This window comes from Carcharodon carcharias, chromosome 8, assembly GCF_017639515.1.
Source record: "Carcharodon carcharias isolate sCarCar2 chromosome 8, sCarCar2.pri, whole genome shotgun sequence".
In the NCBI taxonomy this organism is placed as follows: Eukaryota; Metazoa; Chordata; class Chondrichthyes; order Lamniformes; family Lamnidae; genus Carcharodon; species Carcharodon carcharias.
This window is the reverse complement of record NC_054474.1, coordinates 127,138,376-127,165,592: the sequence shown is the minus strand read 5'-3', so window position 1 is coordinate 127,165,592 and position 27,217 is coordinate 127,138,376. Positions and strand designations below refer to the sequence as shown.

The 27,217-nt window shown below is 44.3% G+C and overlaps 1 protein-coding gene across 2 annotated transcripts in view; it reads left to right on the top strand.

The window, feature by feature from the left end:
• The window catches only part of fut7 (fucosyltransferase 7), a 47,030-nt gene that overhangs the window by 17,037 nt on the left and 2,776 nt on the right, over positions 1-27,217 (top strand). The gene's annotated exons all lie outside the window — the stretch shown is intronic.

The window sequence follows — 27,217 nt, the reverse complement described above, 5'->3', positions numbered from 1 at the left end:
TGTCTGACTGTCTGTAATGACCATGTTGAAATGTCTGTAATGTTCATTGATTGTACTGAAGCACCTCATGATCTATGTGGAAAACTTGAATATGATGGTGCTTTTTGTGATGACCATTTTGAAATGTTTTGTAATGTTCTTTCAGATATTTTATGAAAAAAGTATCTTTTTCCAAAAAAAAGTCAGCAGCACCTAGAGTGTGAGAGGAGGACCCTGGGACAGGCTGTAAGCAGCACCCAGAGGAGAGTGTGAGAGGAGGACCCTGGGACAGGCAGTCAGCAGCACCTAGCACCTAACCTCACAGGAGAAACATTAGATCATTGGTTGGTGAGAAACTAATGTTAGGGAGTCTCATCAAGTAGCTGAGAATTAGAAAAACACATTATTTTTAAAGGAAGGGGCTACTTACATTTCAGTAAGAAACACAAGCAATAGGGAAAGAAAGTTAAGTTGAGACCAAGTAAAATAAAGTTGCATAAGTAAACCAAAGTAAAATAAAGTTAACATAAGGGAAGTAAATTGAAGCCATGTCAGGACAGCTCGTTCATGTGGAATGCGTGCCCTGTAATATGTGGGAAGTTGTGGATGCTACCAATGTCCTAGATGACCACGCGCATGACATGTCACCAGCTGCAGAACCTTAGCTCCGGGTTTCTGAACTCAAGCTGCGGCTAGAGTCACTGTGGTGCATCCATGAGGCTGAGAGCTACATGGATAGCACATTCAGAGAGGTGGTCACACTGCGCCTTAGGAGCCTGGAGGCAGAAAGGGAATGGGTGACCACCAGGCAGTCCAAGAAAATTAAGCAGCTAATGCAGGAGACCCTAAGGTCCCATTCACCAATCGGCTTTCCATTTTGGATACCGGTGAGGGTGTTGGCTCCTTTGAGGAGTGCAGACAGAGCCAAGTTTGGGGCACCACAGGCAGCTCTGCTGTACAGAGAGGAGAAAGATGAGAGGAAGAGCAGTAGTAATAGGGGATTTGTTAGATTTGTTAGTTAGTGGAACAAACATGCACTTCTGTGGCTGTAGACATGACTCCAGGATGGTATGTTGCCTCCCTGGTGCCAGGGTCAAGGATGTCACTGAGCGGCTGCAGGACATTCTTCTGGGGAGAGTGATCAGCCAGAGGTCATGGTCCATGTCAGTAGCAATGACTTATGTCGGAAAGGGGATGAGGTCCTGAAAGCAGACTTTAGGGAGCTAGGAAGGAGATTGAAAAGAACGACCTCTAAAGCAGTAATCTCAGGATTACCCCCAGGAGAATTGAACGAATAAACACATGTATGGAAAGCTGGTGTAGGAGGGAGGGCATCAGATTTCTGAGGCATTGGGACTGGCTGTGCATAAGATAGGACTTGTATAAGCCAGACGGTTTACACCTGAACAGGTCTAGGATGAATATCCTCACAGGGAGATTTGCTAGTGCTGTTGGGGGAGGTTTAAACGAGATTGGCAGGGGGCTGGGAATCTGAGAGAAATTCAGAGCAGGAGATAGGAGATGGAGAAATAGTGAGTGACTCTGAAAGACAGCAGCAGCACAGGTTAAAAAGTGCACAGCACAGGAATTTGGCAGTGTTAAAAGGTATATATGTAAGTGCAAAGAGCATAGTAAATAAAGCCGATGAGCTGAGGGAACAAATAGACACATGGCAGCATGATATCATTGCTATAACGGAAACTTGGCTTAAGGAGGGGCAAAAATGGCAGCTCAACATGCCTGGATATAGAGTTTTCAGACAGGACAGGGAAGGGGATGAAATAATGTGGGGGTATGGCATTATTGGTTAAGGAATCAATTACAGCTGTGAGGAGGGATGATATACTAAATGAAGCATCAAATGAGGCCATATGAGTTGAGCTCAGAAATAAAAAGGGGCAGCCACACTGCTAGGAGTGTACCAAAGACCCCCAAATAGTGGAAGAGAATTAGAAGAGCAAATATGTAGGCAGATTTCTGTGTGCAAAAAGCCCAATGAGAGGGGGTGCAATTCCAAATTTAGACTTAGGAAATGAAGCTGGGCAAGTGGATGAAGTAGCAGTGGGAGACCATTTTGGAGATAGTGACCATAATATAGTTAAATTTAGAATCATTATGGAAAAGGACAAAGATAGAACAGGAGTATAATTTCTAAATTGGGGGAAGACAAGTTTTACAAAACTGAGAGGTGAGCTGGTGAGAGTGGACTGGATACAGCTATTAGAAGGAAAAACTGTGACCAATCAGTGGGAGGCATTCAAAAGTGAGATTCTACAGGCACAGTGTAGACACATTCCCACAAAAAAGGGTGGTACTGCCAAAGCTAGAGCCCCCTGGTTATCCAGAAGCATACAGACCAAGATAAAGAAGAAAAAGAAAATTACTGACAGGACATGCTGCAGAAAGCCTAGAGGAGTATAGAAAGTACATAGATGAAGTAAAAATGGAAATTAGGAAAGCAAAGAGAGGATACTAAAAATATTAGCAGGTAAAATCAAAGAAAATCCTAAGATGTTTCACCAGTACATTAAGAGCAAGAGAATAACTAATGAGAAGGCAGGGCCTATCAGAGATGTACATGGTAACCTGTGGGCTGATGCAGAAGATGTGGCCAAGGTTCTCAATGAGTACTTTTTCTGTGTCTTCACTAAGGAGAGGGATGATGTAGACATTCTGGTTAAAGAGAAGTTTGAAATAATAGATACAATAAGCATAGTGAGAGAGGGTGTACTGGAGGGACTGGCATCCTTGAAGGTGGATAAGTCACCAGGGTCAGATGGATTATATCCCAGGCTGTTGAAGGAAGCCAGGGAGGAAATAATGGATGCTCTGAGGATAATTTTCCAATCCTTACTATATATAGGCAAGGTCCAAGAGGATTGGAGGCCTGCGAATGTTGTACCATTAATTAAAAAGGGTGCAAGGGATAGGCCAGAAAATTATAGGCCAGTCAGTCCGATATCGGTGATGGCAAATTATTGGAAACAATTCTGAGAGACAGAATAAACTGTCACTTATAAAGGCACGGGTTGATCAGGGATAGTCAGCATGGTTTTGTTAGGGGAAGATCGCGTCTTACTAGCTTAATAGAATTTTTTGAGGAAGTAACAAGGAGGATTGATGAGGGTATTGCAGTGGATGTTGTCTACATGGATTTCAGTAAGGCATTTGGCAAGGTCCCACATGGCAGACTGGTCAGAGAAGTGAGATCGCATGGGATACAGGGGAAGGTGGCAAGTTGGATCCAAAGCTGGCTCAGTGACAGGAAACAAAGGGTAATGGTTGATGGATGTTTTTGTGAATTGAAAACAGTTTCCAGTGGCATTCCACAGGGCTCAGGATTGGGGCCCTTGCTGTTTGTTGTATATATTAATGATTTAGACTTAAATATGAGAGGAATGATTGGGAAATTTGCAGATGACACAAAAATTGACCATGTGGATGATAGTGAAGAGGATAGCTGTCAACTGCAGAATAATATCAATGGTTTGGGTGAGTGGGCGAAGAAGTGGTAAATAGAATTCTATCCAGAAAAATGTCAGGGAATGCATTTGGGGAGGGCAAACAAAGCAAGGGAATGCTTAATAAATGTGTTGATATTGAAAGGGGTCGAGGAAGTGAGAGACCTTGGAGTGCATGCCCGCAGATCCTTGAAGGTGGCAGGACAGGTGGACAAGGTGGTCAAGAAAGTATGTGGAATGCTTTCCTTTACTGGGTGAGGCATTGAATACAAAAGCAGGGATGTAATGATGGAACTGTATAAAATGCTGGTTAGGCCACAGCTGCAATTTTGTGTACAGTTCTGGTCATCATATTACAGGAAGGACATAATTAATCTGGAGAGGGTACAGAGGAGATTTACAAGAACGTTGCCAGGGTTTGAAAATTGCAGCTATGAGGAGAGATTGGATAGGCTGAGGTTGTTTTCCTTAGAACAGGAGAGGCTAAGGAGTGACCTAACTGAAGTGCACAAAACTATGAGGGGCCTAGGTAGGGTAGACAGGAAAGATTTGTTTCCCCTACCTGAGGGGTCAATTACCAGGGGGCTTAGATTTAAGGTGATTGGTAGAAGGATTAGAGGGGACATGAGAAAACACTCTTTCACCCAGAAGATGGTGGGTATCTGGAGTTCACTGCCTAAGCAAGTGGTTGAGGCTGAAACACTCAACTCATTTGAAAGGTACCTGGATGGTGTCTGAAGTGTTGTATCCTTCAAGGCTACAGATCAGGTGCTGGAAAGTTTCTTTTTTCTCTTTTTGGCCGGCGCAGATCTGATGGGCTGAATGGCCTCGTTCTGCACCATAACATTTCTACAATTCTATGGTTCTGTGACTCTCTATCTATGGTGTCCAGACACCCCAACCCCCTCATGATGTTGAACACCTCTATCAAATCTCCTCTCAACCTTCTCTTCTCTAATGAGAACAGTACCAACTTCTCCATCCAATCCTTGTAACTGAAGTCGCCCACTCCTAGAACCATTTTCATAAATCATTTCTGCGATCTTTCAAAAGCCCTCACATCCTTCCTGAATTGTGGTTCCCAGTGTCAGTTACAATACTCTACTTGAGGCCAAACCAGTGCTTCATAAAGTTTCGTCATCACATCTTTGCTCTTGTACTCTATGCCTTGGTTTATAAAGTCCAAGATCACTTATGCCTTCAATGATTTGTGCACAAATAGCCCAGGTCTCATTCTTCCTGCACCTCCTTTAGAATTGTATCTTTTATTTTACATTGCCTCTCCATGTTTTTCCAACCAAAATGTATCACTTCACATTTCTCTGCATTAAATTTCATCTGCCACATGTCTGCCCATTCCATCAGTCTCTGTCCTCTTGAACTTTATCTCTATCTTTCTCACAATTCACAATATGTTCAATTTTTGTGTCATCTGCAAAATTTGATATTGTGCCCTGTATTCCCAAGTCCAGGTCATTAACATAGATCAAGAAGAGCAGTGGTCCTGGTACTGACCACTGGACAACCCCACTATATACCTTCCACTAGTTGGAAAAATGTTCATTCACCACTACTGTTTCCTGTCACTCAGCAAACTTTGTATCCATGCTGCTGCTGTCCCTTTTATTCCATGGGCATCAACTTTGCTGACAAGACTTTTATGTGGCACTTTATCAAATGCCTTTTGGAAGTCCATGCACACCACAACAACTATATTACTCTCATCAATCCTCTCTGCTACCTCATCAAAAAGTTAAGCGAATTAGTTAAACACGATTTGCCTTTAACAGATCTGTGCTGGCTTTCCTTAATTTATCCACATTTGCCCAAGTGATTGTTAATTTTGTCCTGGATTATTTTTCCCGCCACTGAGGTTAAACCTACTGGCCTGTAGTTGCTGGGTTTATTGTTACGTGGTTTTTTGAACCAGGGTGTAGCATTGCAATTCTCCAATTCTCTGGCACCCTCCTTGTATCTAAGAGGATGTGAAGATTATGGCCAGTACCTTTACAATTTCTGCCCTTGCTTCCCTCAATATCTTCTCATAGGTCTCAACTGGTCCTTGCAGTTTACCAACTTTAAATACAGCCAGCCTTTCTAATTCATTTGCTGTGTCAAATTTTAGTCCACTCAGTGTCTTAATTACCTCCTCCTTCACTATGATTTTGCAGCGCCTTCTTCCTTAGTAAAGACAGATGCAAAGCACTCATTTAGTACCTTTACCATGCCCTTTGCCTCCATGTGTAAATCCCCCTTCTGTTTCCTTAGCGACCTATCTGACCTTTTACTACCCTTTTACTATATATATGCCAATAGAAGGCTTTTAGATAACTCTTTCTGTCAATTGACAGTCTCTACTCTCTCTTTGCCTCTCTTATTACTTTTTTCACTTTCCCTTTGAAATGCCTGATTCTCACTTGTATTATTAACCCGACAAATGTCATACATTCCCTTTTCCTGCTTCATCTTACTGAGTTGGATTTTCCTGGGCCCATCGTACCAGGATTAGGGGCTGGGAGCCTGAGAAATTAGGGGAGGCAGAGGTCGGGGGCCACAATGACATGGCTCCTAAACGGATTTCCAATACCAGGGAAGGTTCCCAGGGATGGGCTTGCGTTAGGATTGGCTGCCTGCGCCATGGCATCTAGCCGGTTAAGCTGTTAAGTTCACAGTTAGTGATGATCTTGTAAGCTCGCTGGCATTTTATTACTGACGATGTGACCGCCACTCCTTCGCCCCTGCCAACTATACGCAGAGGCTGCCAGTTCAATGGAGGCGGCTTCCCTGTGACAGGGTCAGGGACCATTAGAACCAGAGGCTCTAGGCCACTATAATGTGGACATTGGCAAGAAAGTCTCTGTCCAAAGCCCTCCCTCCTGCACCATCTCTTCAGCCATGCATTCATCTGAACTAGCCTTTTAACTTTTACACTTACTAGTGGGTGGTACCAAGATTAATCTGTAAATTGCTACCTTTGATGTCTTGCTTCTTAATATCTCTCCTAGCTCTCTAAAATCTGCCTGCAAGGTCTCATCTCTCTTTTTCTCTATGCTATTGGTACCAATGTGGGCCAGGACGGCTGGCTCCTCTCAGAGTGACCTGCAGCAGCTTATTGACAGCACCTCTGTTCATATCTCCTGGATGACCCTGAACTCCTAGTGTCCTCTCATTTTAATTCTCCACCTTTTGTTCACACTGACCTCTCTAACCTCAACCTCCTGCAGTGTTCCAATGAAGCTCAAAGTAAGCTTGAGGAACAGGATCTCATCTTTCTTTTAGGATTATTTACAGCCCTCTGGATTCAGTAATGAGTTCAACAATTTCAGACTGTAATCTCTGCCCCATTTTGTTTCCTTTTTCTTTGCAGAAATTGTTTGTGTTCTGATTTTCCTTTTTTTTTGCTTTTGGACGGCAGCAGTTCATCATGCGGCATTTATAACTCCTCCAGACACATCTTTTGTTTCATGACTTGTCCTATTACCATTCCATTTGGTCCTGCACCACAAACTCCATTGTCATTTTTAAAAATTAATTCACAGGATGTGGGATTCACTGGCTGGGCCAGCATTTCTTGCCCATCCCTAGTTGACCTTGAGAAGGTGGTGGTGAGCTGCCTTCTTGAACCGCTGCAGTCCATGTGGTGTAGGTACACCCACAGTGCTGTTAGGGAGGGAGTTCCAGGATTTTGACCTAGCGACAGTGAAGGAACAGCGATATATTTCCAAGTCAGGATGGTGTGTGACTTGGAGGGGAACTTCCAGATGGTAGTATTCCCATCTATCTGCTGCCCTTGGCCTTCTAGGTGTAGTGGTTGTGGGTTTGGAAGGTGCTGTCAAAGGAGCCTTGGTGAATTCCTGCAGTGCATCCTGTAATGGTACACACCACTGCTACTGTGCATCGTTGGTGGAGGGTGAATGTTTGTGGATGTGATGCCAGTCAAGCAGGCTGCTTTGTCCTGGATGGTATCAAGCTTCTTGAGTGTTATGGGAGCTGCACTCATCCAAGCAAGTGGGGAATGTTCCATCACACTCCTAACTTATGCCTTGTAGAAGTAGGTGGACAGGCTTTGGGGAGTCAGGAGGTGAGTTACTTGCCGCAGGATTCCTAGCCTCTGACCTGCTCTTGTAGCCACAGTATTTATATAGCTAGTCCAGTTCAGTTTCTGGTCAATAGTAACCCCCGGGATGTTGATTAAATGGGGGATTCAGTGATGGTAATGCCATTAAACATTAAAGGGCGATGGCTGGATTGTCTCTTGTTGGAGATGGCTATTGCCTGGCACGTGTGCTGTGAATGTTACTTGCTGTTTTGCACACAAGTAGTCCTGTGTTGTAGCTTCAGCAGGTTGACACCTCATTTTTTAGGTATGCCTGGTGCTGCTCCTGGCATGCCCTCCTGCACTCTTCTTTGAACCAGGGTTGATCCCCTGGCTTGATGATAATGGTAGAGTGGGGGATTTGCCAGGCCATGAAGTTACAGACTGTATTTGAGTACAATTCTGCTGCTGCTGATGGCCCACTGTGCCTCATGGATGCCCAGTCTTGAGTTGCTAGGTCTGTTCGAAATCTATTCCATTTAGCGTGGTGGTAGTGCCACACAATACGTTCTTTGACTCTACAGCAGACCTTCCCTTTTGTTCTTTTTCACCCTCCATTATCCCTTTCTCGTGTTTAAAAACTATTACATTAACAACTTTTCCCAGTTCTGATGAACCATCATTGACCTGAAAGGTTAGCTTTTGTTTTTTATTATTTCATGCTTTATGGGGATTGCTGGTTAGGTCAGCATTTATTGTCCATCCTTAATTGCCATTGAGAGGATGGTGGTGAGCTGCCTTCTTGAACAGCTGCAGTCCATGTGGCACCGTGAGGTACACCCACAGTGCTGTTAGGGAGGGACTTCCTGGATTTTGATCTAGCGACAGTGAAGGAACGGCAATATAGTTTCAAGTTAGGATGGTGGCTTGAAGGGGAACTTCCAGTGTGGTGATGTTCCCATGCATCTGCTGTCCTTGTCCTTCTAGGTGGTAGAGGTCACAGGTTCGGAAGGTGCTGTTGAAGGAGTCTTGATGAGTTGCTGCAGCAACTTGTAGATGGTACATACTGCTGCCATAGTACCTCAGTGGTGAAGGGAGTGAATGTTTGTTTATGGAGTGCCAATCAAGTGTGCTGCTTTGTCCTGGATGATGTCAAGCTTCATGAGTATTGTTGGAGAAGCACTCATCCAGGCAAGTGGGGAGTATTCCATCACACTCCTAACTTGTGCCTTGTAGATGGTGGACAGGCTTTGGGGAGTCAGGAGGTAAGAATTCCTAGCCTCTGACCTGCTCTTGTAGCCACAGTATTTATATTGCTGGTCCAGTTCAGTTTCTCAGGCAACATACCATCCTGGATTCAAATCTGCTGCTGCAGAAACACCTATCTGCCCTCTTAACTATAGAATCATCCATCACTATTGCTTTCTCAATATTCCTGCTGCCCCCTTATATAGCTGAGCTACCCATGGTGCCATCAACTTGGTTCTGGCTGAACTCTCCAGATGACCAGTCGCTCCCACCAATGTTCAGAACTGATTACCTGTTGGATTAAGAGATGCACCCAAGGAACTCCTGCTCTAATGGTCTATTCCTCCTCAACTGTCTGGCAGTCATCTATTCCCTCTTTGTCTGCACATCCTTAAGCTGTGGGGTGACCACCTCAGAATTATGCTATCCGTGTACTTCTCAGCCTTGCGGATGCACCTTAGTGATGCCAACTGCTACTCAAGCTGCAAAACCCAGAGCTCAAGCTGCTCCATCTGACAACACTTCCTGCAAATATTGTTCCCCTAGATATGAAAAGCATCCTGGAGTTCTCACATGAAATAGGATGCACTCCACAGGACTGAGGTATCCTACCATGCTTCTATTTATCCGACTAGTAAGGCTTAAGAGAAACAAACTAAAGACTTGTACTTACTTCTAAAAAAATTGGCTAGTCACCAATTAGCACCTTCCCCTGTATTGAAATCACTTTTAGATAGGTTTGCCTCAATCCCTGACACTTGGGTTCTGACCCTGAACTTCTTCAGATATGCTGTTTTTACCTGTTGGCCTGCGGCATTGTTTTTCCTCGGGCCCTCTCTCTCTGACACCCACTGACTCTTCGTTGCCACTTTGGCCTGTTAGCTTCCCGCACTGTTTCCCCTCAGGCTCGCATCATGACCTGTCTTCTTCTGGCACATGACTGTCAGGCACAGCAGATGCCCTTGCTCATTGGTAAGCAGAGCAAAGAATGTTGTGAAATCAGTACTTTGAATTGAAAGCACACTGAAGGAGGATTGAGCTGTGTTCCAAGATCCCATAGGTCCTGGGGAGGCATTGAAGATAGATGGTGGATCAATAATAAGAATTAAATGCAAACAGGCCCAAATATATTTTAAGGCAGAGGAGGATCGTATAGGTAGCGCATAAAGCCACTGCCAACACCTCTCACCATGCTACAAGCACCCCTCGAGAGGCCTTTGTCCCTCTTCCCCCAAACAGGCTCTCCATCCTCCTTCCATCCTTCTGCAGCGTATCTCCAGCTCCCCATTCCCAAAATTGGCTGAACATTGTGTCCCTTTCACTTTTACAGCCATTCTATTTGGTTCATTCCTCCTCCAATGAAGGATACTCATTCCATGAATTTAAATCCTACAGCTACCCCAGAATTTCCACTCAACAGCACAGTGCTTGGTGGATCTCTTGCCTTTCCTCATGAAAGTTGGCTGGCGAGATCAGCATTGACTAACAAGTGGCGTCACAACTTGCAACAGGTCATTTGGCTGCTGAGCACTGTCTGTGCATAAATGAACTTCCCTTATTTATTAAATGAAGCATCTGCAAATGCTTACTTGGCTCAGCTAGGAACACTCTTGATTCCGAGTTGGCCACCTTATGTTTCAAATCCTCACTTTAGGACTGAAATATCAGCCTAAGTAATGCACTTAAGTCCTAGAGGGAGAAGGGGGTTATTGGGAAAATGCTGTGCCTACCAGAAATATATATATATATCAAATACTTAGACAGCTATCTTGTGTTTCATATCTATTGCATGGCACCATCATCTCTTGGAGAAAGGTTCCCAAGACTGTTATGTGCCAGCAACATTGCAAATATAACAAGACCTTATGTTGACTTTTCTGAGCAAATTCAATAACATATTCTAGATGAACGCAAAATTTTACTTGAAATAACAATGACTGGAAATCTTTACACAATGTTTACAATGTCACTGAGAGCTAATGGCTGAAGGAAATCTCTTCACTATGTATAAAATTCTGCCATTATTCAAGGGTTTGGGACTTTGTCACATTAAGGAATGTATTTCTGGATTTGTTTCTTCTTTCATTAACCCCCATGTCTCCTAGGCCAAATCCAATATTCATTCTTACATTATGTGAAACTGCAATTATGACACATCCTATTTCTACACAATTATACCTTTGTATAGTTCAGCTGGACTTTGTTTTTTTTTCCTTCTACATCAGAGAGTTTCATAATTATGTGAGGACAAATTCATTGCTGAGTCTCAGCCATGTTCCTTATCACACCTCACCTGAAGGTACTGACCCATAATGGGATACAGTACCCTGGGCACAGATCACTCTCTGTACCTAGACATGGTCATTCTTCATGTGTGATCTTTGGCATTGAGGGCTGGCTAGATGATCCAACCGTGGAGATCATCTTGTTCTAAAAATGTATTCTGGGGATATGGGTATTACTGGCAAAAGTGGCATTTGTTGCCCATCTCACATTGTACATGAGAAGGTGGCAGTGAGCAGCCAACTTGAACCGTTGCAGTTCCAGTAGTGTTGTTTGGAAATGAGTTCCAAGATCTTGACTCAGTGATGATGAAGGGTAACGATTATTTCCAAGTTTGGATGGTGTGTGGCATGGAAGAGAATCTGAAGGTGATAATGTTCCCATGACCCACACTTGTCTTTCTAGGGGGCTGAGGTTGGGGGTTTTGGAGTTTCTGCTGCAGGCAACTAGGCAGGTTGCTGCAGTGCATCCTGTAGATAATATACACTGCAGCCAGAGGGCGCTAATTGTGGAGGGAGTGGACATTTAAGGTAAATGTTGCAGTCTCATCCCAACCAAATGACATCCTCATTCAATTATCTCACCTGCATGGATTCCATCTGAGGTCACTGTAGTGACCTTTGTAACTCAAAGGCCTGGGACAATTGCAGCATCCACGGTGACTTATCCTATAAGTCAGACTGAGGATCAGCCTTAGGATTGTCCTGAGATCTATGCAGTGCAGAGACTTTGGAACCATAACTAAATTTCTGTTTTCTCTCCTGTACTCTGTTTCCCCTTTGAAAGCATCTAAGCATGTTTTCCTCAACCACATTCTGTGATAGCAAGTTCCACATTGTAACCACTCTCTGAGTAAAGAAATTTCTCCTTATTGCCCCATCAGACTTATTATTAAGTCTCTTGGTTTTATGACTCTTTGTTTTGGATTCTCCTACAAGTGTCTTGTGGCATACAGTTATTTAGTTTTGAAATAATACCCTCTTCCATTTTCGAATTGTCACAGTTACCCTGATTGCTCAGTGAAGTTCTTTGGCAGTATTAAAGTCAATTAGACTGCCAAGGCTCTCTTGGCTGGACAGTGTGCAAATATATATATGCAGCACTTTGTTTTTTCAAATTCCTTCTCAGAATATGGGCTTTGTGATGATGTTGGCACTTATTGCCCATCCTTGCAGGGGGAATGGAAAATAAAAGTAAGGAAGTGTTGCTGCAGCTTTACAGGACCTTAGTGAGACCACATATGGAGTACTGTGCACAGTTTTGGTCTCCTTACTTAAGAAGGGATATAACTGCATTGGAAGCAGTTCAAAGAAGGTTCGCTCGACTGATTCCTGGGAAGAAGGTGTTGTCTTATGAGGAAATGTTGAGCAGGTTAGGTCTATACTCATTGGAGTTTAGAAGAACGAGAAGTGATCTTATTGAAACAGATAAGGTTCTGAAGGGACTTGACAGGATAGATGCTGAGAGGATGTGTTCCCTTGTGCGGGTATCCAGAACTAGAGGGCACAGTATAAAAATAAGAGGTCTCCTATTTAAGATGGAGGTGAGAAGAATTTCTTTCTCTCAGGGGGTCATTGGACTTTGGAATTTTCTTCTGCGGGGAGCAGTGGAGGCTGGGTCATTGAATATATTCTAGGATGGGTTAAACAGATTTTTGATTGACAAAAGCGTCAACAGTTATGTGGGGAGAGTGGCATCAAGGTCACAATCAGATCAGCCGTGATCTTATTGAATGGCAGAGCAGGCTCGAGGGGCTGAATGACCTACTCCTGCTCCTATTTGTTACAATCCTATGACCCCTCATTGCCTTAAGAAGGCGGGTGATGAATTTTCTTCTTGAAGCAATTTGATGCAATTGGATTGTTTGCTTAGCCACTTCAGAAGTCATTGGAGGATCAACCACGTTAGTGTGGAGCTGTAGTCACATATTTATCCCTCAATCAACATCAATGAAACCAAATTACCTGGTCATTTATCACACTGCTGTTTGAGGGATCTTGCTGTGCACTATTTGGCTGCTGCATTTTCACCAGTACAGCAGTGGTTACACTTCAAAAATATTTAATTGGCTGTAAAGTGCTTTGGGCTTCCTGACGTCATGAACTTTGTTATATACAGGCAAGTCTCACTTTCTTTTTATACACTGACGCTCCTCATCATGAATGGAAAAGGAAATTGCTCCAGAAGTTATTCCAGGCACTTGTTACTTCTACTGATTGTTACCAGTTGCCATGCTCCATTTATACTCAGACAGTCCAATATTGCTCCTACCTTTCGAGATAGTGTTTAAATCCTGGGATTGTTTCATGGAGACCACTCTTTCCTACATAGCTCATGACGCTATTGTGCAATAGAGAGAGATACAACAAGAAAAAGAATCTGCATTGAGCATAAAACAGTTTCCTGGATAAGTTGGTGTGGGGCAGACAGGAAAAGGTGAACGGGCTGACCTTCCAAAATCTCCCAGCATGATAACATGCATTGTCATAGCTAGTTGCTCAATTTTGCAATATAGAAAGGTGTGCAGCTTGATAGCAGAGATGGGGGAGATGAGACCAAAATGGTAGCACCATGGAGACTGAGCATCAGCTGCAGGAAGAGGAAGCAGACAGGCCAACAGTCACAGCAACTCGAGAAGTGTAGCTGCAGCTCATTCAGGGCTTCCTCGCTGAAAGATAAAGAATGACCTGTCAGTGAACACATCCTACAGAATTACAAAGTGGCCCTACTTTAATTCTATCAAAGCCTCACTGAATGTAGGAATAAGTGGAGGATATCAATGCTTCAGTGTTAATAACAGAGCAAAGTATAACTGTCTATTATAGATGAGTACTATGGTATAAACCACCCCACAATGGGGAAGCAATGTGGCATAGAGGTTTCAATTTGGGTTCAAAGCTTGTTCAGGATTGATCGAGTTCTTTTTCTTCTCAAGTTTCTGCTCAATCTCATTTGAATATTGCTGAATGAAATCAGACAATATTTTAGAACATATTTTTAAATTAAATTTCAATTGAGTATGTTGCTCTTGTGGCGCAGTGGGGTAGTGTCCCTACTGTGGAGCTAGAAGTTCTGGGTTCAAGTCTGGTACCAGGACTTAATGGTCACGGAAAGTGTGTTCACAACATAAACAAACAAGTTGAGTTGCAACCTGTAACTCTGTCCAATATGTTGGGTGGTAAGAGCAGGAGAGTCTCCTGTTCAGGTGTACTTGATGTGCAGTGGTACTCCTCAAGCTATAGCATCTGGCTTTAGACTAATACCCTGTTCTTGGAAATGCAAGCTATGGTCACAGATGTGTCTGCTTGATGTGGGAAGCTGTCTAAGTCTAAGCATATTCCTTGATCTATTTAAGAATGGTAATCCGGTGTAATTTTCATATTACAGCTGAAAATCAGAAAATATATGCATTTTTAATGAGTCTCTAGTCCATCACCTGTCTTAAGTAACTGAAAATTATTTTAGAAAAACTAAACAGAACTATTTTGCAGCTACATCGGTGTACAATAGTCAGTTTCAGAAAAAAATACAAAAAAAATCATTATTTTTGCTCAGGTCTCTGGAGTCTGACTTGAACCCACATCCTTCTGACTCAGAGGCAAGGGCGCAGATTACTGACCCACAGTTAAAACAAGTGTGATTTGCAGGAAAATATTGCAGTTCTTGAAAATCAAAGAAATATTGGTGAAAACTAAAAGATTGAAAGTAAAGTAGGTTAAATGTTCAGAAAGAAACAGAAATGTTTTTTAATGGAGATAATTAGATGAATTTGTACACTGAAAGATTTTATCTAATTATGTAAGGTTATCTTCCCATCATCATTTGTGTGTATTGGTGGGGGTGGGGGGGGGGGGGTGGAGGGGGTGAGGAGGTTGTTTATGAAGCTTGTGTGGTTGGTGTGCCAAACTGGGTGTGTCTCTGTAGGAAGTTGGAACTTAAGTGGAAGACTTGTTATTTTCAAAGTGGCTAAGTTCATAGAATTGTTGCACAGGGAGCAGACATTTGGCCCATTGTATCTGTGCCAGCTCTCTGTAAGTGCAACTGAGCAAGTCCCACTTCCCTGCCTTTCCCCCATAACCCTGCAATTTTTTTCTTTTCAAATAATTAATCAATTCCCTTTTGAAAGGCATGATTAAATCTGCCTCCACTAGACCCTCAAGCAGTGCATTCCAGATCCTTAACACTCGCTCCACAAAAATGTTTTTCCTCATGTCACCTTTGACGCTTTTGCCAATCACCTTAAATTTGTGTCCTCTGTTTTTTAATCCTTTTGCCAATGGGAGCAATTTCTCCCTATCTACTCTGTCCAGACACCTTATGATTTTGAACACCTCTACCATGGTGGCCTTGTTATGTGAGTGTGATGTTCAATATGTTATGGCAGAGGGTATAGTTTGGGGAAGTATAAAACTTGAGGGGAGCATAGGGGGAGAAATGATTAGTCTTTGGAGAGCTTAAGAAGGTGAGTTCATGGGGGGAGGATGGTGAAGGTTGAGTGACAGGGTGTCGTAAAATGTTTGAGAGAAAAGTAGGATACGGAAAGTTAAGTATTGAAAAGAATTTGGCACTGCTGAGTGGCAGCATAAAGGCTGATAGATGTAAGCTGATGGCCTTGGTTCATTGGGGCATTCTCATCAATGAGTCAGAAGGTTTGAGGGTTCAAGTTCTCACAGCAAATCTATGCTAACACTCCAATGCAGGACTGTGGGAGCACTGTACTGTCAGAGGAATCACAGAATCACACAGTGCAGAAGAGGCCCTTCGGCCCATCGAGTCTGCTCTGACATGTGAGCAACACCTGACCTACCTACCTAATCCCATTTACCAGCACTTGGCCCATAGCTTTGAATGTTATGACATGCCTAGTGCATCCAGGTACTTTTTAAAGGATGTGAGGCAATCCACCTCCACCACCCTTCCAGGCAGCGCATTCCAGACCATCACCATCCTCTGGGTAAAAAGTTTTTCCTCACATCCCCGTTAAATCTCCTGCCCCTTACCCTTGTGCCCCCTCATGACTGACCCTTCCACTAATGGGAACAGCTGCTCCCTATCCACCCTGTCCATGCCCCTCATAATCTTGTACACCTCGATCAGGTTGCCCCTCAGTCTTCTCTGCTCCAACAAAAACAACCCAAGTCTATCCGACCTCTCTTTATAACTTAAATCGTTTATCAAAATAAACTAAAATAAACATTTCCATTCAGAGCTTTTATTCAAAACCTTCCTCCAGGGGGATAAATATTTGCCAGGACACAGGGCAAAACTCCCCTGTTCTTCTTTGAAATAGTGCCGTGAAATCATTTACATCCACCTGAGAGAGCAAGATGGCCATCAGGCAACATCCTGGTGAATCTCCTCTGCAACCCCTCCAGTGCAATCACATCCTTCCTATAATGTGGCGACCAGAACCGCACACAGTACTCCAGCTGTGGCCTCACCAATGTTCTATACAACTCCAACAAGGCCTCCCTACTTTTGTAATCTATGCCTCGATTGATAAAGGCAAGTGAACTGAATTGTATGCCTTTTTCACCACCCCACTAACATGTCTCCCCGCCCCCCGCCTCTGCCTTCAGAGATCTATGGGCACACACACTAAGGTCCCTTTATTCCTCAGAACTTCCTAGTGTTATGCTGTTTATTAAATACTTCCTTGTCAAATTACTCCTTCCTCACACTTTTTGGGGTTAAATTCCATCTGTCACTTATCTGCCCATTTGACAATCCCGTCTATATCTTCCTGTAGCCCAAAACACTCAACCTCACCGTTGACCACCCGGCCAATCTTTGTGTCATCCGAAAACTTACTAATCCTACCCCCCACATAGTCATCTATGTTGTTTATATAAATGACGAACAGTAGGGGACCCAGCACAGATCCCTGTGGTACGCCACTGGACACTGGCTTCCAGTCACTAAAGCATCCTTCTGTCATCACCCTCTGTCTCCTACAACTAAGCCAATTTTGAATCCACCTTATCAAATTACCCTGCATCCCATGTGTATTTGCCTTCTTTATAAGCCTCCCAAGTGGGATCTTGTCAAAGCCATCTTTTAAATTAGATAATTTAACTGGGGCTCCTTTGCTCTCTCAGGTGGATGCAAATGATTTCACGGCACTATTTCAAAGAAGAACGGGGGAGTTTTGCCCTGTGTCCTGGCCAATATTTATCCCCCTGGAGGAAGGTTTTGAATTAAAGCTCTGAATGGAAATGTTTATGTTAGTTTATTTTGATAACACTAAGCATTGTTGCAGCAATGTGATAAAGATTGGAAAGGGTGCACATTAGTTTAATCTTTTCTTTAGTTCATACATTATTTGGCTTTTTGGTATCAAAATCCATGCTGCAAACAGTAAAAGGAGATTTATGCATTTACTTGTTTACCTGAGTCTAATATGTGAAGGAACGCCCTGGCCCATCCACATGCAAGTCAGCAACAGGTAACATCTTACCCAACATCAACATTGCCAGAGGTGATCTGCTTGTTAAGGGTGGAGTTTAAACGCTTACTTTTTCCTACAAAGAAGACTGATAACAGATCTAATCAAATACCACGATTGCGTTTTCAGACAAAACAGGAAAATAACATCCTCAGGTTCTGATCTGCATTTCAGTGCTGCAGGAGATTTCTGGGCATCCCAATGATCTCTGGAGAAGAGCAAGCTGCAGTTTTCTTCATTTATAGCTTTTATTTAATCTTTCTTCCCTATGCTTATGAAGTTGCCTGAATCTTTGCTGAGTTGCAGTTGAGCTTTTCTTTTCGTTGAGAGATTTGTAAGGGCAGGGCTAAGTTGCACAGTGCAGATTGCAGCCACAGAATCATACAGCACCCAGGGCAGCCCAAAGCAATGTCTTTTTCATTTAGGATATAAGGAGGAAAATGCTGGAAATACTCAGCAGGTCTGGCAGCATTAGAGGCAAGAGAAACAGAGTGAATGTTGCAGGTCGGTGACTCTACATCAGAACTTACAGGGCTAAGGGGAGAGAGCAGGAGAGTGGGACAAATGGGGTTACTCTACAGAGAGCTGGCATGGACTTGATGGGCCAAATAGCTGCCTTCTGTGCCATTATGACTCTGTCTGCTGGATTTTGTGGATAAGCCTGAAGTCCCACCGGCAGGAGCAGAAGTGGGTGGTGCTGCCGCTTGCTAAGCAAGTGACAGGGGAGAAGCAATCTTTAGCCAGCCAGTCAATTTACTAGTGGAAGATGCAGGGAACGATAAGGTCGTCAACTGTGATTAAATGTATTCCTGGAGTTTTCATCACATGACTTTCCCCCACACTCCAGCCATTAGTTGGTCCAGACATCCATCCTTGTGATGTACTGTCTTCCTACACCAATTGGAAAGCAAAAAGACTCATTGCCCAATTGGATGATGCTTGACTGTCAGCCAAACAGCCTTTTTTCCCTCATTTTCAATATTTATATCTGGTAAAGAATAATGTTCAAAGAAAATGACAAAATAAAATCTTTTTTAACGCCCTGATGATTTTACTCCAGGGTTTCACACAACAGTGTCTTGGAGATTGATCTTCAATTACTGGAGACTCCAGGCCAATCCGGAAGGATTCGCAGCCCTAGCAAATGACCAATCAGGGAATGGAGGCAGGCAGTGAGATGGTGGTTGTGGTGCAGGTGATGTCATATTTCTAGGTTTGCCAGGCCGCTTTAAATGTGTCTGCTCCCCTCACTGTTAATGGTCCCTGGAAAGACCCCTGCTGTCCCAGAACAAGCCTGTGACCTTGGAGAGCCAAAGTCCCACCAATAGTAGCCCCAGTGAAGGCCTGAGGAATAAGGAGATTGGAAGTGTCACAGAAGGAAGATCCTGAATGGCCCCATGGTTCAGGGACACCTCCCTGCAGACTCTCCTCCAGTCTACTCAGGAAAGACAGGAGGTCCTCTTCCCTGGGGTTGGGAGGAAGAGGCTGGCCTGCCTGACCAAGCAGGTCACAGAGGAGGTCAGTACCCATGGGGTTGTCCCTAGAGCTTGGCTGCAGTGCTGCAAGTGGGTGAGTGACCTTGTTTGTTTAGCCAAGGTGCCCGCCCCCCCACCCCCCCACCACCAACCTCATTTCTCTTAGGGGCTGAGGTTGAGGTTGGTGGGGGAGCAGTGCCCATCCATTTAATGACAATGGGGCTAGGCAGCAGCATATCCTGTCAAAGGCATAGCTGAACCCCGGCAATGGGCATTTGTTTGTTAGTAGTGACTGTGGCAGGATGGCTTCAGAGTGCCCGCATGCAGGAGGCATTGGGGTGAACCCCTTCATGGGCTGCTAGGCTTATGTCTTGTTCTACTATTTGCTGGTCAACTAACATTGTTAATCTCTGTGGCTACAGGAGAAAAGGGCTCAGAATGCCAAGGAAGGAGCCCACACTGGGGCTGGCGTTCTCTATCTGGCTATCCTGACACCAATGGAGGAGGGTGCATTAGAATTGACAAAGCAGCATGCCAGCTGCTCCATCACAGGTGGTGAGACCAGAATGCATTCACAAGAGAGTGAGTAGCCTCATTGTGAGCACAAGTTATTTTTTGGCTACCAGGTTACAGTGAACTCCACTGGACACATGGATCTCTACACTGGCTGTAGTTGTAAGGACATTGTGGAAGCCCAGAATCCTTGAATCTGCCTTCTCTTTTATGTAGGTCAGCAACAAGACCAGAGTGCTGCTGTAATCAAGGAACAGTTACCCGCTTCTGAGGAGGAGCGATCCTCAGAGGGGCCACTGTCAAATCATTCAGATCTAGCAACTTAAAACTGTGCATCCATGAGGCACTGTGGGCCATCAGCAGCAGCAGAATTGTACTCAACCACATCCTGTAACCTCATGGCCTGGCATATCCCTCACTCTGGGGAGGTGGTGGCATAGTGGTATTGTCACTGATTAGCATTTCAGAGACCCAGGGTATTGCTCTGAGTTTGAAACCCACCACTGCAGATGGTGAAATTTGAATTCAATAAAAATCTGAAATTCAGAGTCTGATGGCAACCATGAGACCATTACTGATTGTCGTAAAAACCCATCTGGTTTACTAATGTCCTTTAGGGAAGGAAATCTGTCATCCTTACCTGGTCTATCCTACATGTGACTCCAGAACCACAGCAATGTGGTTGACTCTTAAATGCCCTTTGAACAAGGGCAATAAATTCTGGCCTGGCCAGTGACACCCACATCCCATGCCAAGCTAGGGGATCAACACTGGTTCAGGGTGTAGGAGGGTATGCCAGGAGCGATATTTGGCATGCTTAAAAATGAGGTCCCAACCTGCTGAAGCTATAACACAGGATTAGTTGCGTGCCAAAAAGCATAAGCATCAAAAGATAGACAGAACTAAGCGATTTCACAATCAATGGATCAGATCTAAGCTCTGCAGTCTTGACACACCTAATTGTGAATGGTGGTGGACAATTTAACAACTAACAGGTGGAGGAGGCTCCACAAATATCCCCATCCTAAATGATGGTGGAGCCCAGCACATCAGTGCAAAAGATAAGGCTGAAGCATTTGCAAGAATCTTTAGCAAGAAGTGCCGAGTGGATTACCTATCTCAGCCTCATCTGGAGGTCCCCAGCATCACAGATGATATTCTTCAGCCAATTCAATTCACTTCACGTGATATCAAGAAATGGCTGAAGGCACTGACCCTGAAAAGTCTATGGGCCCTGACAACATTCTGGCAATAGTACTGAAGCCTTGTGCTCCAGAAATAGTTGCAACCCTAGCCAAGCTGTTTCATGAAGCTACAACACTGGCATCTACTCAACAATGTGGAAAATTACCTAGGTACGTCCTGTACACAAAAAGCAGGACATATCCTATCCCAAGGGGGCATCACACTCCACTCTATCCTGGCTGTTCAAGGCCAGCCTCCACACCTCCCCGCCCCCGCCCCCCCCCAACCATCCTCATTCTGCAATGCCAGGTTGTGACCACCATGATGCACGAGACCCTCTTTGGGGCCAAGGAATCAATCCAGGCACCTGAATCACATCTTCAAGCCAATGTCCTGCTCAGTAGTCACTCGAGTTGCCCTGTGGCAGGTGTGGTACCTCTCCTCTGCATCCTTGCTTGGGTTTCTCAGAGGAGTAAGTGACCATCTCTTTAGTGGATGACCCTTGATTTCCAGAATCCATCACTGAAGGCACTTCTGGACTCAACACTGAGTTCAACAATTTCGGACCATAACCTCTGTTCCCAATTTTTTCATACAACAGATATTAGTGATGACTCTGCTATTGCTTTTTAGACCTCCTCTAGTCCCATCTTATGTTCCTTTATTTGTCCCATCACTATCCCCATTTTGCCTTGTCCTTTTACCCTACCTTCTCTTTTGTCCTTTCCTCCCCTTCCACCTTTGTACTTTTGTATTTGCTTAAAAACTGAAACATCTCTAACATTTCCAGGTTCTCATGAAAGATCATTGACCTGAAATGTTAACTCTGTTTCTCTCTCCATAGATGCTGCCAGACCTGCCAAGCATTTGCAGTCTTTTCTGTTTATGCTTTAGATTTCTAGGATCTGCAGTATTTTACCTTGAAAGAAATGTTTTCTAATTGTTCCCTTTTTTAACATTTTCTTTTGTTGTGGATGTGTTCCACTCACTGCAATCTCATTTGGTAGAAGAGACCTCAAATAGGCCTTGGGCCCCTTATTCACACATTTAATAGCATGAAAAAAATATCAGGGCAGGACAGAGAGCAAAGCCCTAGTAACCTCCAGAGATTATTGCTAAAAGAGACAAAGGATGAACAACTATTGATCTCTAGTTCAACAAGTAAGGGGAATCAAACAGGTATCTGTAGACCAGTCAGTGTTGGGTAAAGGCATGTACCTGTCATCCAATGAAGAAGGTACATAGCAAAGATGAGTGTGCTGCTCCCTGTGGCATGTGTTTCTTAAGGGGGTATACATGCTAAACTCAAACCTAAGTTGAAAATTCCCTGACTTGGTGGGAGATACCATTTTGAGCATTGTGCACAGCCATTGCCTTTCCCACGTGCTCCATTGTGCACAAGTTGCACAGCTTGCTTCCCTTGCAGTAGAGGAGGTGGAAGAGGAAATGTGTACAAATGCTTAGGCTTCCAGCTTGAGGCCCTCATCTACCATTCAGTGGCTTCTCAGTGTGATCTGCAGGGGGTAACCTGGTTCTCTCAACAGCCATCTACCCAGAATGTGGGCAGTGTGGCGATGATGGCAAAATGGTGTGCCTACTCAAGCAATCACAAATGTTTTCTCTGCTTAAAGACCAGTGAGGGCTGATATCAGAAGATCCTTCACGCCCACATGGCTACCATCTCTGATGCTTTGCCCTCCAAGTAACCAGCAACTCATTGAAAACAGAGGATAGGTGAGGAGGGTGTTGCTTCAGACTAACGTCAAGTTGCCTATGAACCAAACAGCACAGACTGCCTGACCTGACAGTCACTTCCTGGGGTGGTTTGAAAGGGAAGCTTCATGCTGTAGTAACCATCACTCCTACAGGCAGAGCCACCTCTGATCCAGGTACATGTGCACTGACTGCCATGTGGCACATGTGACAATCCGCCTTGTGAACGGAAGGTGTTTTAGACAGTGGTCCTCTGATGGAATCACACACAACGACAGCTTCCATTTATATTATGGCCAGAATCTTACGTTGATTGGGCAGGCAGATGTCCGACCTGAACGCCCGTGAAATTAAGCGAAATGATGTTAGGTGTGCGTCCCAACATCATTGCGCACACAAACAATATTGAGGTCGGCAGGTGCACATGGTAGTCACAGCCGTGCCCACCGACAAGTAAAGGGCGAATTAAGGCCATTAAAAACCCTGTTGTCCATAATTTTACGTTGCCCGTGCAATTTTGCACTTGTCACATGGACAAAACGGGCAGGTGGGCAGCCCGATTTTAACGAAACTTTATCTGAGGGTGGGACAAAAAGTCCATGGTGAAATATAATAGAAAAGGATATCTGGGAACTGTGGTTTTTTGAGTTCTGCTGTTAGGTGCTTGAATGTGCTGCATGGACACAGTTTGGTGCATTTTTTTCTTTCCATTTAATCTGAGCAGGTCTGCGGCTTCCTGAGGCAGCTCCACAGCAGCTGTCTGCCTTCAGGGAGCTTGCTAGAAGCGCCCACCGCACCCCCACTTTTGTCATTGTTTGCCCTCTTCCCACCAACACCACCACCACCACCACCCTCCACACCAACCCCCCCCCCCCCCACCACCACCACCACCACCACCACCACCACCACCGCCCTCAGCAGCACGGAGGCTTTCTTAGCCTGCGTTTCATGCTGGCTGGCCATTAATTGGCAAACCAATGTGGAATTGCATTCAGGGGCTGATCGTGTGTAGAAGCACATCCCGCGTCCGCTTCTGGGCCCGCTGATTTGGCATAAGCGCGAAGCGTAAAATTCAGGCCTATGACTTAAATGTAGAAATTCCCCCACAGAGGTGGGTAGTTTAAAAAAAAGAGACAGGACCATATGAACAGCAGGAGGCCATTCAGCCCCTTGAGCTTCTTCTGCCATTTAATGAAATCATGGCTCATCTGCAACCTAACTTCTTTGCCCCATATCTCTTAATACCTTTGGTTAACAAAAATCCATCAATCTCAGTTTTGAAATTAACAATTGATTGAGCATTAATTGGCATTTGCAAACAAGAGTTTCAAATTTCTATCATCCCTTAATTTTGTGTCAAAGTGTTTCCTAATTTCACTCCTGAAAGGCCTGGCCCTAATTTTGAGTCTGTGCCCTGTAATCCTAGAATCCATAGCCAGCAGAAATCATTTCTCTCCATAGAGCCTTCTGGATACCAAGCCAAAAAACAAGATATTAGGAGAGGTGGCCTAAAGTTTAGTGAACAAGGATGGTTTTAAGAATGAAGATAGCAAGACAAAGGGGTTCAGGGAGGGAATTACAGAGCAATTCTACGCAGCTGAAGGCACGAGTCCAATGGTGGGATGAAGGCAAGTTGGGATACACAAGGCCAAAGACAGAGAAATGGAGAATTTGAGGGGACAGCTGTAGGGCTGGTGAATGTGCAGGTCCAACGTGAGCGACAAGCCTGACCACAACATTTCAGGAGTCTTTACGCCTGCATAGTTGGGCCTTGATTCCCCTCTTCCTCATTGAGCTTCCTCAACTCTGAACCACAAACCCAGTCTTGACCCTTTGAAAGGTGCCATATCAAAGCAAAACAGGAACTACCTATAATGAGGTGAAGTGTTGGAAAGGGAAAAAAATGCAAAAATAGCATTCTTCTCAACAAAACCAATGGATGCATGGAGCAAAATGCAACTGAGAGAACAAAGCAAGAAAGAAGTTAACATAAATCTCTTTGAGGCCTACTAAGCAGGCTCCATTGGTTTCCATTAGATTTAAAGGGTGAGGTTCAGAATGTCAACACAAGTCACACCTGGGGGAGAATTTTCTCCCCATCGGGTGGGTTGAGCGGGAGCAGGCACAGGCAGGCGCACAGCCGGTAGCCACCGGCGATCGGCTGCTTGCCGCCATTTTATGTTGAGCCAATTAAGGCTCACCCAGTGTGACACGCAACCGGAAGCGCTCATCACACCTTGTGGGCGGGGGGGAGGAGGGAGAGTCGGGGCCTGCGCTCTTTTGCGCATGCATGTGAAAGAAATCTCCCTGAGGCAGCTGCATACCTCAGGGAGATTAAGTTCAGCTCAAAACATATTTGAAATAAAGAAACAAAATTATGCAGACACGTCCCCTCATGTGACAATGTCACATGAGCTGGGACATGTTTATGAATTTTAATAAAAAATTTTATTTAATTTATAAACCCTTCATGAAACTGCAGCCCGCCCGTGGATGAGGTTTCATGAGAAATGCGAAGGCTGCCTGGGCTCTTTGCCTGCCCACCAACCTTAAGGTCAGACAGGCAGCCCTGACAATGATTTTAATTAGATGATTAATGGCCTGAACAAGCCTTTGACAGTTCAGCGGGTGCGCAGCCAACTCTGGTGCGCACCTACCAAACTGAAGATCAGAATGATGCGCGGTGATGTTGGGACGCACACCCGACACCATCACGCGTCATTTTACCCGTCGGCGTGCAGGGCCCTCCCCTGCTTGCCGAACCGAAGATTCAGCCCTTGGTGTCAGAAGATCCAGTGTGAACTCATTAAGCCTTTATTTAAATAAGATTTAGGTTGATCAGTAGCACAGAATAGCGAAAAAAGACTCCAGATTTGTATTTAGAAAATGAAACAAAGCGTGTATCCGATGCTCAATGTCCCAATTCTCTAATGGTCAGCAGTGGTGCAAGACTTTGGGAAATCAACGCCCCAATTAGGAGCTCAATATTTATGAAAGCAATGTGGACAGGCTCAGTTTTTGTGCTTCAGTGCTATGCTTCTCTCAGAACTAGACAACTCAACACGAGGTCCATAATCAGCTGTGCCATACCAGACACTTTAACAGAGGTATTGACCCATTTAGAATAAGTAAGTTAATGTTTTAAGTACTGATATCGCACAGAACAATCTCAATCCCCGTGGGAGAAATTGCCAACATCCTTCCACTTCCGAATATACAAGGTCATTGGAACAAAGCGAAGACAATAGTTACCCCAAAGGATGAGGAGTGGACTCAACCCTGACAACTCTTTGGGTGGCTGCCAACTAGCCTGGACTATTTTTTTTGCTTTACAAACTGAGGTAAAGAGATGCCAGAGTGTGAGACCAAGGTAGGGCTGAAAGACAAATAATGGTTGCTGGGCACTGTGTACTGTCACAGTCATTTCTAGTACAGTTCAATAGCTAACAGGTCAAATGGTAAATGCCACTCTTAGCATTGCACTGAGACACACAGGCAAGGAAGGTCAGATGTAGGCAGTTTTTTACAAATTTAATATTTCTTTGGCGTGTGTTCTCTCTCTTACTATGGGTCTCACTGAGGCAGTTTCTAATCAGCAGCCCAGTCCAGGCTCTGTCCCCAGATCACAGTTCCAAAAATGTTCTTGTTTTGTCTAGTATTCACCAGCAGCGCTGCCCCTTTAAATCTGGTCACAACACATCCTGGGAGGAGATGGGTGGGGTAGGTGATTGCAGAGGCCAATGGATTGGAAACTTCACAGGAAAGACAAGATAGAATAGTTAGCCCCGCAAGTCGGTCAAAATTACAAGAAAGACAGGTGATACATGTATATAAAGATAAAAATTATCCCAAAGGATTAGCTCCGTGTTACATCTAACTGCTTTTGTTTGCTTTCCCTTAAGGAGTACATAAGTGTTTCAATATATCACTTGTTCACTTGCATAATATTTTAAGCTTATAATGCGGTCTATTGTGATGCTGTGACTGTTAAATGCTGGAAACAAGCATGAAACCACATTTATATAGAGCCTTTCATGGCCTCAAGACACCCCAAAAGTGTAAAGCTTTAAAGCCAATGAAGTACTTTTTGATGTGTGGTCACTGTCGTACTGTAGGAGATGTGGCAGCCAATTTGTGCACAGCAAGTTTCCACAAACAGCAACATGATAATGACCGGGCAATCTGTTTTAGTGATAATTATTGAAGTGAAGCCAGGGAAAATTCCACTGCTATTCTTCAAAAGAATGCCAGGAGATTTTCTATATCCGCCTAAAGGACAGACAGGGCCTCAGTTTAGGATCTCACCTGAAGGACAACACCTCCAAAAATGAGGAGCATTCCCTCAGTGCTGCACTGGAATGTCAGCCTGAATTATGTTCTCAACACACTGGACTGGGGCTTAAACTCTCAACTTTCTGAGTCAGAGGCTCCAACTATAGCTACAGCTGGCACTTACAGCAAGAGTGCCTAAAGAACAAGATGAGTTGCAGTTACAATTAAATTAAATACAATTGCCAGTCAAGATTTGATCATTCTCCTGCACACATTACTGAGATGTGACCTAGATCTCAAGGGGAAAATAGCCACTCAACACTATGCTAGGGGTGAACTTGGTCTAAACCGGCATTGCAATCTGCCACTTGGGTTTATGGTGAATTAACAGCCCACTTTTCTACTAACCTCAACCAACTTCAGCCCCAGGGTGTTAGAGCTTGCCTGTAAGAGCAGTCTGAGATACAAAAACTGACATAATCTGGAGTAAGAATGTTAAAGAGAAAGGTTAAAAAAGTAATCATCACCACCAATTGTAATCTTAAGCTGGTTTGAGCATGTTGGATGACAGCAATGCTGTTTCAAAGGCTCAGTCACTGATAGTACT